Source organism: Leopardus geoffroyi, chromosome B1, assembly GCF_018350155.1.
Source record: "Leopardus geoffroyi isolate Oge1 chromosome B1, O.geoffroyi_Oge1_pat1.0, whole genome shotgun sequence".
NCBI lineage: Eukaryota > Metazoa > Chordata > Mammalia > Carnivora > Felidae > Leopardus > Leopardus geoffroyi.
In genome coordinates this window covers 24,703,776-24,718,254 of record NC_059327.1, presented here as the reverse complement: position 1 = coordinate 24,718,254, position 14,479 = coordinate 24,703,776, and the positions used below count along the sequence as shown (strand labels likewise).

Sequence of the window (14,479 nt, the reverse complement as noted above, 5' to 3'; positions counted from 1 at the left end):
CCGGAGGATTTCGGAAACGGCATGTAGTACCAAACCCCCTAGACGTGGTTTTTCCCCCCATGCATACCACACACCTCCGATAAAGTTTAATTTATAAACGAGGCACAGCAGGAGATTAACAACGAATAAGGACGTCGAACGAGTCTCACAACATACTGCAAACAAACTTAGGTGAATTTGGACTCTGTCTCAAAATATCTCACTGTAGTGTACTCACCCTTCCGCGGGAGGATGGGAGACGATAAAACGCGCACGTGCAGAAGGACAGAGAGGCAATGACATAGGGGCTGTGACCTACCCCGGCGACTACTGACGTCAAGATGCTGCGTCAGAAGGCGGGGCCTGTGCTTCCGGAGGCGGTTGGCCGCGGGTAGCCGACCGAAGACACGGTTAAGGGGAGACTACTGCAGTTTCCTGAGGCTGCCTCTTGGGGGCGCCTGGGTGGCTCAGTTCCTTAAGTGACTCTCGATTTCAGCTCAGGTCGTGCGTGATCTCTTAGTTGGTGAGTTTGAGCCCCGCCCACATCCGGCTCTGTGTACCTGGTGCGGAGCCTGCTTGCGGTTCTCTCTTTCTCTCTCCCTCTCTCTCCCCCTTCCTCAGCCATGCTCTCACTCTCTCAAAATAAATAAATAAACTTAAAAAAAAAAAAAAAAAAGAAATACGGAACTTTTTTTCTCTCACAGTTCCTGGGGCCAGAACTCCAAGTGTGGCGGCGGGGCTGTGCGTTCTCTCTCCCAAGGCTCTGCGAAGGGATCCTTCCTTGCCTTTTCCAGCTTCGGGCAGCTCCAGGTGTTCCTTGCCTGCATAATCTCTGCCTCCATCTTCTCATGGCCTTCTCCTCTGTGTCTTCTCTTCGGCCTGTATAAGGTCCCTTGGCATTGGATGTAGGGTTCACCCCGGAAATCCAGGATGATCTCATCTTGAGATTCTTAATCACATCCGCAAAGACGCTTTTTCCCAACGAGGTCACATTCACAGGTTCCTGGGTTAGGGTATGCTCCTAGTTGGGGTGGGGGCTCCACAATTCAGCCACTACAATATGGGTATGAATAGACAATTCCAACACTGTGTGATTAAGTGCTAGGCTAGGGTATGTACAGAGGGTTACGGGGCGGGCACAGATGAAGGAGGCTCTAATTCAGTCTGAGGGGTTCGGGGGAGACTTTTTGAGTGAAGTGACATGTAAGATGAAACCTCAAGACTTCCACGGGCAGGAAGGTGGGCTGGGGGAGTTTTATGGGTGAAACAAAGTATGCTGAATTTCGATAACTGAGAGAAGTTTAATGTGCCTAGTCAATGTGAGACGAGGAAAAGCGGAACAGACTACAGAGGTAAACAGGGCCCAGAATGTGACTGTCCTTGAAAACCTTGTCTAGAATATTGGGATTTTAAAGCTACGGCGGTGGGGGCGGGGGGCAGTGGGACGGTTTTCCGTTGGGTAAAGATAATTTGGAGTGCCGTACGGAGGGTGGATTTGTGGGGCTTAGGACTGGAGCCAAAGAAATCAGGATGATGTTGCAGTAATTTGAGCAAGAGATGGTGAGGGGATTAAGGGGATTGGGATGAGAAATATTGAGGATGTAGAATTATTTTCTTAACTATTGTTAGTCACAGCTGAACTCGCGAGTGCATTTCTACAGTGTTTCCAAAGTGAAGTGGGACTCCAAAGGTCTCAACTTTTCATCTGCGCTTTCTTTCTGGAACTATGACTAGCCCAGTAGAGAAAGAGGGAAAAAAAGAGAGAGAGGGAGGGGTAACAATAGGGATCCGGCAACAGTTTTTAATAAACACTTTGAATTTCTGAAACACATCTTTGACAAATGGGTTGACTTCCTTTAGCTCTTAGAGCTGTGGGCACACTTTAATTTGCATTGCTTCAAAGTAAATTTGGCTTTTCCAACTCCTTCCTAAGTGAAAGGGTGGGACTGTACATCTGGGGGGGTATCTATTGCTTATGACTCACTCTTAATGATATGCACCTGTTTGGTTCTTTGGGTCTCAAAAAGTTACACGAGAAGCAGGTCAGGAATGCAGAAGGGTGTTATCAAGTGGCAGTGGCATTCCGTGCAGAAAGAACGGAGGCGGCAGCAGTTAAGAGAAGGTAAATAGGTGACTGTGAAAATAAGCAGCCCCCAAAAGCAAACAGTGGTGTGCTTCCGGAAAATCCATCTGCTGCTTCCCACCTGGGTGCCCACTGCCCACAACAGGAAGTGGGACTTAAGGACTGACACACGGAAGTGAGATCAGGAGGCACCGGCAAGTGGACCGGCCAGGCCCAGGAGGAAATATTTGTGAATTTGCTAATAAGTCTTTCCGAATCAAGGTTTATTGTTAAGTGGTTGAAATGGTAATAACTACTTGAAAACGCCGTGTCAAGTATAACTCCTTGTATTTGAAATGCAGAACAACAACGAAAATCCCCCCAAAAGGTTATTATTCACCATTAAGTGTGTTGGCTACACCTCTTTGGTATTTTAAGCAGGACTTTGTGACTACTTTCCATTCCCTTCCAATAGCAAGGGTTCCTAGGTCCTATGAACTTGTATTTGCTTCTGAGTAGAGACTGACTCTTGCATTTCTTCCATGAGCCCTCATATTATGTAGGAAACCACAGTGCAGCCATTTTTATTATTCACTATATTGTTTTAGTCTCTCCTCATAAACAACAGATTTTACCTGACTTCAATGTATTTTGATAACAACTACTGGCATACAAATTTTCATTCTTTGAGCCTGCAGTTCTCCTTGTTCTCCTATATCATCCTACCCACCCTCCCTTACCTCAAACAACTTTATGTGCACCGAGTTTTGCTACAATGATCTGTGCGATAACCAGGGTTCCAGCCCGGTATTGTACAGTGCTCTGACTTTAGAAGGGAATACTGGAGGCAGATATTGGGCAGAAGCTCACATGTAGAAGTCTCTACATCAGCATAGTGACTTAATTATTGACATGTCCTGTGTAAATCTGGTCGTCTTAAAAATGAAAAGATTTATGAGGCACCTGGGTGGCTCAGTCAGTTAAGTCTCCGACTTCAGGTCATGATCTCACAGTTCCTGAGCCCCACGTCAGGCTCTATGCTGACAGCTCAGACCCCGGAGCCTGCTTCGGATTCTGTGTCTCCCTCCCTCTCTGCCCCTCCCCACTCACACGCTGTCTCTCTCTCTTTCTCAAAAAATAAACAAACATTAAAAAAAAGAAAAGATTTAGGGGTGCCTGGGTGACTCAGTCGGTTAAGCGGCCAACTTCAGCTCGGGTCATGATCTCACTGTTAGTGGGTTTGAGCCCCGTGTTGGGCTCTGTGCTGCCAGCTCCAGGAGCCTGGCACCTGCTTTGTAATCTGTGTCTCCCTCTCTCTCTCTGCCCCTCCCCGACTTGTGCTCTGTCTTTCTCTCTCAAAAATAAAATAAAAAACATTTACAACTTTTTTAAAAAATGAGATTTATCTGAAAAGTTAGAAATTAAATTTCATAATCAACTGGCTTCCTGTAAACCATACGACTCTTGCTTATTTATCTTCTATCAATAAAATAAATCATCTCAGTGTTCAGGTTTGGAAATTTAAGATGATAATAACTATAATGTATTGCATGTGAAGAACAGATTTATTTCCATTTTAAGTTGCCTAGAATAGGCTGATGGACAACTTAGCATACTTTTTGTTTCTAGTCTATGTCAAATTTTAAGTATAAAAACGTAGCACTTTACATAATCACTAATATGTTTAAAAATTTTTGCGTGAAGATAATACTGAAATCTGCTGGCTAATTTCCTTTCTCTCCTTGCCTCTTTAATGATTGCTCACAGTATGGAACTTGTTTGAAATACTTTTCAGCTTGTTTAAAATTTATCATGCCTCAACCCAAACACTGAAGACATCTGAGAGAAACCACTTTGTAACTTCTAAGTGGACAGAGATAATATTTATGATAAAAGTCTCTGTTGATCGCAGGGAGAGAGTACAGAATAATTGAATTAAAGGAAAATTCATGCCTCAGGAGAGACTTTTTATTATAAAACTAGAAACTGGAAGAAGCTGAGAAAAATAAACTTCATTTTAGACTCTATTTTCAGTTTTTCAAAATTTATATTCTTGTCAGCATATACCTGAAATGGTAGTTAAATTCTCAAAGCTGTGTGGTTTTTTTTTTCTGCACACCGAGAGGACAAATGTCTGAAATAGAAGGATAAAACATTTCCTTTCATCGTTCAAAAAAACCTTAATATTAGGTTTGTGTTACATTTTGACGTTGGCCAATTCTTTCTGATTGCTTTTAAATTATAGCTTCTCCGTGATAATATGCAACTCAGCATCTTCTCTGTGGGGCAGCAGCTTCACGTTGGTAACAGGACATACCACTATTAACACTCTAAATTATAGCTTCTTGGCCTTGTCAATACACACACATTATTCCAGTTAAAGTGAAATGCAAGAGTATTTAAAGTCTCTTCCAGCTGGAACATTCCCTGAACCTATGAAAAGCAGATTCTGTCTCTCACCCCATATTTGTTTGTAGGATGCTGCCTACAACAGTCTAGGCAAGTGAATTACATCTTCCTTGTCGGGTAAATCAACAGAGGACGGGACGTTAAACATCATGCTACCATCTTACAGTAAAGTGTAGACAAGATGTTGGGGCGCCTGGGTGGCTCAGTCGGTTGAGCGGCCGACTTCGGCTCAGGTCATGATCTCGCGGTCCGTGAGTTCGAGCCCCGCGTCGGGCTCTGTGCTGACAGCTCAGAGCCTGGAGCCTGTTTCAGATTCTGTGTCTCCCTCTCTCTGCCCCTCCCCCGTTCATGCTCTGTCTCTCTCTGTCTCAAAAATAAATAAACGTTAAAAAAAAAATGTAGACAAGATGCAAGGGATGATAGTATTGAGAAATGGGTTGAAATTACAGTCCTAATGCACAATGGCAAATACACACTGCACCCGAGAGCTCAGAAGACCAGTGCTGTGTTGCCCCAACTCCACGTCCCTGTGCCTTTGGTGGGAGGCTGGCGGTGGGGGGGAGTGAGAAAATGGTCCACAGACTTCGAAGGTGATATTTACTGCAGAGGCCTAGCCTCCATCTGGTTTCCTTTTACATCTCCCTTGGAAACATGTGGGAGTAGAATACCACCAGCCAGCTTGCTAATGTTCCTGTGGTAGTAACCACTTAGTTCCTCTGTGTTTTGTCACATCCTCTACTGCAAGTATCAATAAAGACTGCGTTGTTGCAGGAAGCCAAATACTGCATCCCAGATTGTGCTTGATTACTGCAGATAGTGAAAGTTAATTTATATGCATATATAATTTTATATATGTATTATATATTAATTTACATATGTATATACATATGTAATATTTTTGTTAAGTAAACTTATTTTATCCTTAATATTCCTGCTATATAGGCTTTATACACTTCACAATTCTCTCAAGAAAAAGTTTAACTCATTCAAAAATTCATAGAATGGATTTTGTGGCACAAGTTGACATTTAATCTAAATAACATCTAAATAACGGTGCTGAAAATGAAGGTTGTCATCAGCCCACCAAGCGTGAGCACCAGTCTTTCTTTGTGTAACAACAGGGGATGAACAGCGTGGTCCGAGGGCCGTCCTCTGAATACATTGTCATCCATCAGACAATTCACATCACTCATAGGGACTATGCCCTCTTATCTTTTACAGCTTATTTACTTTGAGAGAAAGAGGGAGAGGGGGAGGGGGAGGGGGAGAGGGAGAGAGAGAGAGAGAGAATGAGCAGGATCCCAAGCGGGCTCCGCGTTGTCAGCACAGAGCCCCACATATGGCTCCATCTTGCAAACCGTGGGATCATGACCTGAGCCAAAATCAAGAGTGGGAAAGCTTAACAGACTGAGCCACCCAGGCACCCCTATGTGATTTTGTTATTAAAGGATTTCTTCCTTGAAACTCAAGATGAAAATCGAAATTTGAACTTTTATCAGATATTCATGAAGTACATTTCTCTTCTGTTATGTTCTGACTGAAACACCTTTGGGTTCCTCTTCCAAGCGACTCTGAAGAAAATCTCCAATTGCGCACTAGGCCAATATGTGGGTGGGATGTGAAACATTGTAATTAGAATTGATTTTTTTTTTAATTTTTTTTAACGTTTATTTATTATTTTTGAGACAGAGAGAGACAGAGCATGAACGGGGGAGGGGCAGAGAGAGAGAGGGAGACACAGAATCTGAAGCAGGCTCCAGGCTCCGAGCCATCAGCCCAGAGCCCGACGCGGGGCTTGAACTCAGGGACCGTGAGATCATGACCTGAGCTGAAGTCGGACTCGTAACCGACCGAGCCATCCAGGCGCCCCTGATTTTTTTTAAAAAATGGAATTATGGGGGCGCCTGGGTGGCGCAGTCGGTTAAGCGTCCGACTTCAGCCAGGTCACGATCTCGCGGTCTGGGAGTTCGAGCCCCGCGTCAGGCTCTGGGCTGATGGCTCGGAGCCTGGAGCCTGTTTCGGATTCTGTGTCTCCCTCTCTCTCTGCCCCTCCCCCGTTCATGCTCTGTCTCTCTCTGTCCCAAAAATAAATAAACGTTGAAAAAAAAATTTTTTTTATAAAAAAAAAAAAAATGGAATTATGCTCTTGCTTTTTTACTTCTTATGGTTTTGATGAATTATGCTGTTAAATCCCCTTGTTATGATTGTCCACCATGAATAAATTAACCAGTGGCACTCCGTTGATGATTCTTACATATCTATGAGGGTAAGAAAATTACTGAGTACTGCTGTCTGACCACAATCTTACAGCGGAGCCATTTTGTGAGTACATTTCCTGATAATGCTTTAGTCATCAAGCAAACATCCGTAATCTTCATTTCACTTCTCTGCAAACTAATCAAATACTAGCTGGGAGGAAATTAACATATCTAGCATTTTTTTTTTTTTTCAGGATTCACTCATATGATGAAATCAGATGATGTATTTACTTATTTATTTATTTTAGGTAAAGTAAGCCCAGAAATGACGAAGCTAAAAATCTAAGTACGAAAACAGCTGCTTTGCCTCAGCTAAAGTATGGCATATGAAGTGCTGTTCTCCTCTTTTGATGTTTATATCACCACGAAATAGTTTGGAAAACACACCTTAGCATTTAAAAGTGACTGTTTGTAAATGACTTTCTTGAAGTATTGGTTTATTTCACTCACCCTAAGACTGAAATCTGTGTATTAAAAAAATAGTAAAATTTAATTTTCCAAGAATATTAAAGTAAGGACAGAGATTCCTCTCCTTCATTCTCTCAAGGGCACCATCTTTGCATCTTTCAAAGCTCAGCTGAGGCATCACTTGGTGAAACTTTCTTTGACTTCCTCACAGGGAAGCCTGTAATGCTTTTAGTTCCATAGATCTTAATACTTTCTTCCTTGGATTAGGTTGAACCGTGGTGTTACTGTACTTGTGGTTCCAAACCTAATATTATATGAGGTTCTAAAAGTAATAGTTATTAAAGTTAATTTAACTTAATATTTTGTCATTTGTTATTTATGTGACTTAGCCCTTTCAATATGGAAGTGCCTTTACATAAGGATGTATATATGAGTTTTATTCAGATCTTATACTGCACACAACCAAGTGCGGAGAAAGAGAATGTACTTAATATTTATTTAGTTAATGAATGCATATTCCAGGCTTTACTATATGATGATATGATACAGTATAGGATATGATATACTATATGATACTAAATCCTCTCTCAACTTTTATCAATCTTTCCCCACACTTATTCCCAGACAAGTTTAGCTTACTCTCAGATCTATAACAAGGACAATTTAGTAAAACAAACAACAAAACAACTACTACTGGTAGCTAAAGTCCATAGTGTTGTCTATGAGCCAGGCACTGTTTTAATTACTTGTATATATTAACATCCAATGTTCCTGACAGCAGAGTGAACTATTCCATTATACAGATGAAAAAACCAAAGCACAGAGAAAATCAGTAACATACAAGACTACAAAGCTACAGGTGAGGGAAGCAGGTTTATGCTTACTTGGTTCTAGGCATACCCATAGTGTAGAAGGTGTGGAGGCTTACCATGGACCATGCAGCACTTGAGAAATCTCCAGTTAAAGTAGCTACTGACCCTGGATGCTATTTATGCTGTGAATATAGATTCTGCCTGCAAGTGTTCAGGTATTCAACTGTCAACCCACCTTGAATTTTGGTAAAAAATGGATTGTTACAGTAGTTCTATTAGGTAGCTGTTTAATCACATTTTCTATCTCATTTAATGTTCTAGCAACCTTGTGATATAGGGAATGTTGCCTCCATTTTTTTTAGAGACATAGAAGTTTCACAAAGATTAAATAACATACTTTAATTTAGATTATGCTCTTTCTCCGCACCATAGCTTATTTTCTTGATTAGAAAATCAAGCTCAGACCAAGCTATTCATTTTCTAGACCAAATAATAATGCTATTTCAACTTGTTTTGAAGCGCCTAGGTTAACTTTTAATGTATATAAAACTTTTAACGTCTATAAAATCCTTTTAAAGCTCCACTGGCTCCAAAGATAGAACCCAAAATTGAAGAGCTTCGTTAGTCACTAGTTTTATTCCTCTGCCAATGTAGATACAGGACAGAAAAAAATAATAAAAGTGTATTTTCCCATTTGCTTATGTTTCCTTTGAAAATTGTGAGGTTATCTCGAAAGTGGCACTCTAATTTTCTTGACAGTTAGAAAACTATCTGTGGAATAGAGATCTTGTTGGCAGCAGGGAGAAGTACTTTATTTCTAAGAACATGAGCCAGAAAGTGAACAGATTCCATGGGCAGCACTGTGTTTAGCGCCCAGATAACAGAGGCAGGGCCCTGTTCTGTAGGCTATGTTAGTTATCCCAACTTTTGTGGATATTGGCATTTCGTCGAGGGAGGGAGCCAAAACCTATGGCGGTTTTGTTGGTATTAAAAGATTAATAAGCTGGTCCTGGTTTCTAGTAACAGAAATCCACGAGGAAGAAACTAAATCAGTTTCACTATTACGCTTGCCTCTAATGTGCAATTGGCTCTGAAATACCCATTAATTATTTAAAATAACATCATAAACATGTATTAATTCTTGCTCCAATAAAAGCTGATGTTGGATTAATGTGAATTTATTAATGATCTTGTTACTAAGAATGTAAATTTGAAGTTTTGAATCAAGGCACTGCTTGGATCAGAGGCCCATCGCACTTCATAACTGCTTTTTTTAAAAAAAAAAAAAATCTGGAACGAGAAACATCCAGATCTAATTGCTCTCATTCAGAGTATATTTTTTTCTGCCTTAGAGGCACCTGGCAACAGATCTCCCTACTTTATGTGGTTTTCACAATAATAAATTACAAAGAAATTTACTGTGGTGTGACACTTTCTAAACAAATCCCTTAATCTCTCCTACTCATTTATCTTTCAGTCTCTTACTCTATTTTTCCTGTCATTTCCCCTCCACTCCACTCCTGACTTCCTCAGAATGACATGAACCAGAAAAGCTGGAGGATTTCTGAACCAGTGGCCTCCCAACATTTTCGATCATATGCTCCTCAGTGAGTATTTCCTTATAAACTGTAACATATATACGTTTGTATTAATATATACCTTCTATATACAAAATTAAAGGATAAAAATTAAAAATAAAAGTGAATGGATAAGCTAATATTTCCTTCTCTACACTTACTCTTGCCCATTACTCTCTGGAAACAATTGAGTAGATTCTAAATAACATTTACCCCTCAGATTTCTATGCACCAATGAGTTACAATTAATTTGTTGTTTTGAGATCAATGGTAATAATAATCAAACTCAAAGATTGCCTCGGAGAACCAGATTTTACATAGTTCTTTTCTCCCTCTTCTCTCACGCTCTGTTTTAGCATGGAAATGGCAGGGAGCACAGAGAGGAGGTTATGGTACAAAGCATGAGCTATCTGTTTTCTGATTTGGGTTGTGTGATTCCATTTTTTCTGCGTCCTTATTCTTAGGCTCTTGACATCTGATTTCGTCTTCTGAAAATAAATTCTTTACCATAACACCAATATTCATTCATTCAAACACTGATGAATGGAGTTCTAAGCACTGGGCTGAATGCTACAGACACAAATCTGAACCTCTACAGACACAACACTGGTGCCACCAAGTTTCTGTTTTAGTTAGCAGTGGTGGGATCAAATGATTTTATAGTAAAGGTTACAAAAGAGAGAAGTCCTCTGTGAATGAGGAGAGAATCAAGCAACTAACTTGGCTGAGGAAATTTGGAAAAGTCCCCCCAAAGTGAAACCATTTGGGGATCTTGAGATAGTGGCTCACTGGGGCTTCACCTGCAGCCTGGTGGAGGTGAGCTGGCGAACGCTGGCCCTACTCGGCAGAGTTCCTCATGTGAACCCATAATAATAATTCCTCTCCACCTGCTCTATGAGCACTGGAATCAAATTCGCGTTCCTTGTCTCCTTGCTAAACTCGTGCTGGTGATCACCATAAGCGCATTGTGCTGAAATAGAATCTGACTCCAGCTGCTAGAAATCCACTTTTCTCAAGGGCTTGGAGCTTTGTTTCTCCTTGCAGTTGACTGGTGCTTCTCTTGGTAACCTAACATAACTTATCCTCCCCTCTGTTCTTCTCTCTTTCTCTCTTTCCCTTTTCCTTCTCCTCCCCTTCCTCTGCCCCACCCCTTTTCTCTTTCTCTGCACTGATGTTCCCTCCCTTCCGTGCTAGCCTGAAGTGTGAGTCAAACAGAAGTCTTACTTGAGAACACTCCAGTAGTGTTTCGGGGACTATATACTATACTATACAATACAATACGATATACAATACACTATACAATAAACATAGTATATTATGAGGCAAAATATTTGAGCCCCCAATGTCTGCAGATATGTTTCTGGCTTTCTAGTTGTTCATAAGGCAAACACTAGTTTAAATGGCATAAAACAATTCGATGGTTTTCAGTGGCCTAACAACACAAAACGAGCTGCTCGCAAAATTGCCAGGTTTATCTGAGACACAAACCCAGTTAAAATATGGCTGGGAAGACCTAGTTATCTCTCTACATGCCCACTTTCCCCCTGGTGGTGACTTTTCTCTGCCAGTCCTAATCCTTGAGCCAGGAAAACAAAGTTTAAAAACAGTATAATCTACTCAACTGGATTATCTGTTTCAAAACCCTGGGAACTCAGTATAAAATCATACTGTTATTATGAATCTATCTGCAGAGGTACATATACTTACCCTGCTTTGTATCCCTTCCTTTTTGTCAAATAATAGTAGGCTTCTTAACAAAGTCTAATTCTTCCACTAGTCCCTGCTTTCATTCAACATATCTGGGGGTTTTGGCTTAACCATCCTTTTGTTTTTTATTTCTTAGACAATTTTTTTCCTTCCCTTTTGTATTCTTCCAGCTGGCTTCCTATCTTGGCCCATTCTATCTTTTCCATGATTTACGCTGTTCTTTATGTCACCCATTGGTCAATGACAGCCTCCTCATGCTACAAGGCTCCCACATTGGCAGTCAGGAGACAGGAAAAAACAAGAAGGTCATAGAAAGGAATGAGAAGGTCATTTCAAGTAGAAGTGTGCTTTTACTGAATTTATACATATGTCAGAGATAGGGTAAGGAGAAAAGACTTGATTTTATCAGTCATTTCTAATTAATATATTACGCTTGTCCAGGGATAAAGTACAGTATATACAGTATAATGTTTCATTCCTGGGAGTTTTCCATTAAGAAAGTGTAGCATTTGATCAACATCACTTTGAAAAGTTTCCTAACACAGAAAGGTATTCTGTAGTGTGAAATTAAGTATGTATACAAAACACCACCTAACATACAGCAGTCTGTTTATTCCTTTCGCCACAGGCCATGATGTACTGGAATAAATTTGTTAGAGTGTTGTTCCTCAACATATTTAATGGTATGGGTGATAATATAAAATTTCTCCTTATTCTTTGATAATAGAATTTTTAGCAGACGCCTGCTTACCCAGAATGCAGACTCCATTTCTCAGCCCTTATTGCTAGGTATGCCCATGTAACTAAACTGTAGCACATGAAATGTGGGAGAAAAAGAAGTGTGCACCTTCTGGGTCCTGCCTTTACACGGTACTGTGGCCACCCCTGCACTCCCTCCTTTTCCCACCGACTTGACTCTCAATAAGGGCTCAGGGTGGTAGAACAGTTAGATGGAAAGGGTCTGGGGCTGTGAAAACATAGAGGCTACATATTGGTCCAGTACTGTTTATACCCAATTATTATGTGTATGTGAGAAAAAGATGTTAGATTTAAGCCACTTTTATGCTGGTTTTCTATGACAGCCGTCAAAACTACAGCAAAAATGATACAGTTTCGTTTACTGGCTCGGACGTGAGATTTTTGTTCGAATGTGGAATCAGGTGTCTTCTCAAGGTTCAGATCATTTTTGCATTATATTCTGGAGTTTATATCGCTTTGTAATATGGATTATATTTTGTGTGAGCAAATAAAACTATGTTCATACATTTACGTAACTATTACGGCTATGCAAAACTTTGGGAACTATTTAAATAGTCTCTAGAGAAGACTAAATGTTGGAGTCTCTTTAATTAGCTAACCACCATCAAGAACAAATACACTAGTTCTTTAAAAAAGTCTAACCTCAAGCCTTTCCTTACATATTTTCCATCTTCACATCTCATTTGGTTTAAAGAGACCACTTCTTAGAGTGTCTCCCTCCTCCAGATTTCTGTGGAATTTGTCTCTGAGAATTGCCCTGAACCAGCTGCCTTACCCCAAAGACTTACCCACACCCTATAAATGCTGGTCATATGCCACATGACCTTCTGACTCATTTGCTAATGTCTGCTCCTAATCTACTTGGTTTTCCTTTGATTTCATTGGCTTCACTTTAGTTATATATTTCATCATATTGAGGAGAATTATTAGCTTAAAAGATTGATATTTATATACACTACAAATGTAGCCCTCTCCACTTGGGACGCTGAATAAATACATGGATGGCCAGAGATAACATTGGAAAGCAACAACAACAAAAAAAATACAGCATGCAAAACAGTGAATGCCCGCCAAGATTTATAGATTTCAAGAAATGATAATGTATATGTAACATACAATTATATCTCTAGTATAATGCTATTTCAGTACCTTCTGAGGATTACTCTTAGAAGCTCTACTTGAGTTTTATTTTTTTTACAAGTCTTAGAACCTTGATTATATCCTGACCCCCCTCCCCCCCAAAAAAAAAAATCATGCTCATAAATTCAGTGAAGGATTTGGCTCACTCATATGACCATCATGTAATAAGCTGATTAAAGTTCTCTAAAAATTTATTAGCTTATATTCTACTTCACCTTTACATGCACTAATCTTAAAGCTGTCACCATGGCTGACAAATAGTTTTAAAGATACAATTAAGCAAATTCCTTTTCGCATCTGGTCCCTAACACCTTAGACATGAAAATGTGGCTTGTGTGTCTCCCCAAAAGGCTTATCTGTTTTAAATGATGTGCACTGGTATTATGAATGGAGTAGTTGACTAGAATTCTTGTTGACATTTTGAAAAACTTTATACATACTTGTTTCTATTTCATAGAAGTAATGATAGTCATAATAACTATATAAAGGTCATTTTGTGCCATGCAGAACATGTTCCAAATACTTTATATATCTAGTACTATTTTGCTTTTGTACTTCTGTTCATTGCATGCATTTCATCCATATTTCTAACACCTTTTATAACAATTATATGGGGGAAAAGGTGAAAATCCCCTGCTTCTATACTTTTAATTCCATTCTTTCAAAATAACTGCTATTAATAATTTTATGCCTAGATAGCCAGGATTTTGCATAGTCTTATTTAACCACATAGAGAGGTTTATACCCCTGTTCCTATTTGTATTTATATTTTTATCTATAATATACACATTTTGTCATATAAGGTCGGTATGTGCTACACATCCAGGTCTGCCCCTGCCTTTTGCCAGATGTGCTGTATCATGAGATCACTCAGTGTACATGGATCTCCCTCTATCTTTTAATGGCTGCATAGCATTCCAAAGTACAGACAAACAATAATTAAGCATTCCTTATTGATGGAAACTTACATTCTTTTTTTGTCAGTAACATACAATACAATGATAAACATTTCTGCACATTTATGAGTTTGCTTTACCATTTTCCTTGGTGAAGCTCTAAAATGGTAAATTGCCAATTCAAAGGCATTTTAATACTCATTCACTATCGGACAGAACAGAAATTCCTACAGACTTTGGTTATAGAGGTTTCTCCCATAATGATGCTTTTCCAGAGTAAAGTCCAAACTTGAAATTTTGCATTTAATCTGTTCATTACAAAGCATCCCGAAGGAATTGTAGAGTCGAAGCAAATATTCCACCAGACGACGCCATAACACTTTAGGATAATGACATGCTTAAAATAGAATATTTAAGTTAGAACTTGTAAATAGGTTATAATTACATCTCTCCTAATGTAACCATGCTATAG

General features: G+C 39.8%; 1 protein-coding gene and 1 long non-coding RNA gene across 9 annotated transcripts in view; one reads left to right on the top strand and one right to left on the bottom strand.

Moving 5' to 3' along the window:
• DLC1 (DLC1 Rho GTPase activating protein) overlaps positions 1-14,479 on the bottom strand; it is a 483,787-nt gene that overhangs the window by 395,062 nt on the left and 74,246 nt on the right. The window lies entirely within an intron of this gene.
• On the top strand, positions 232-10,025 carry LOC123586362. Its single transcript, XR_006706768.1, has 3 exons — positions 232-502; positions 7,898-7,975; positions 9,406-10,025. It is a non-coding gene; the product is annotated as an uncharacterized LOC123586362 (long non-coding RNA).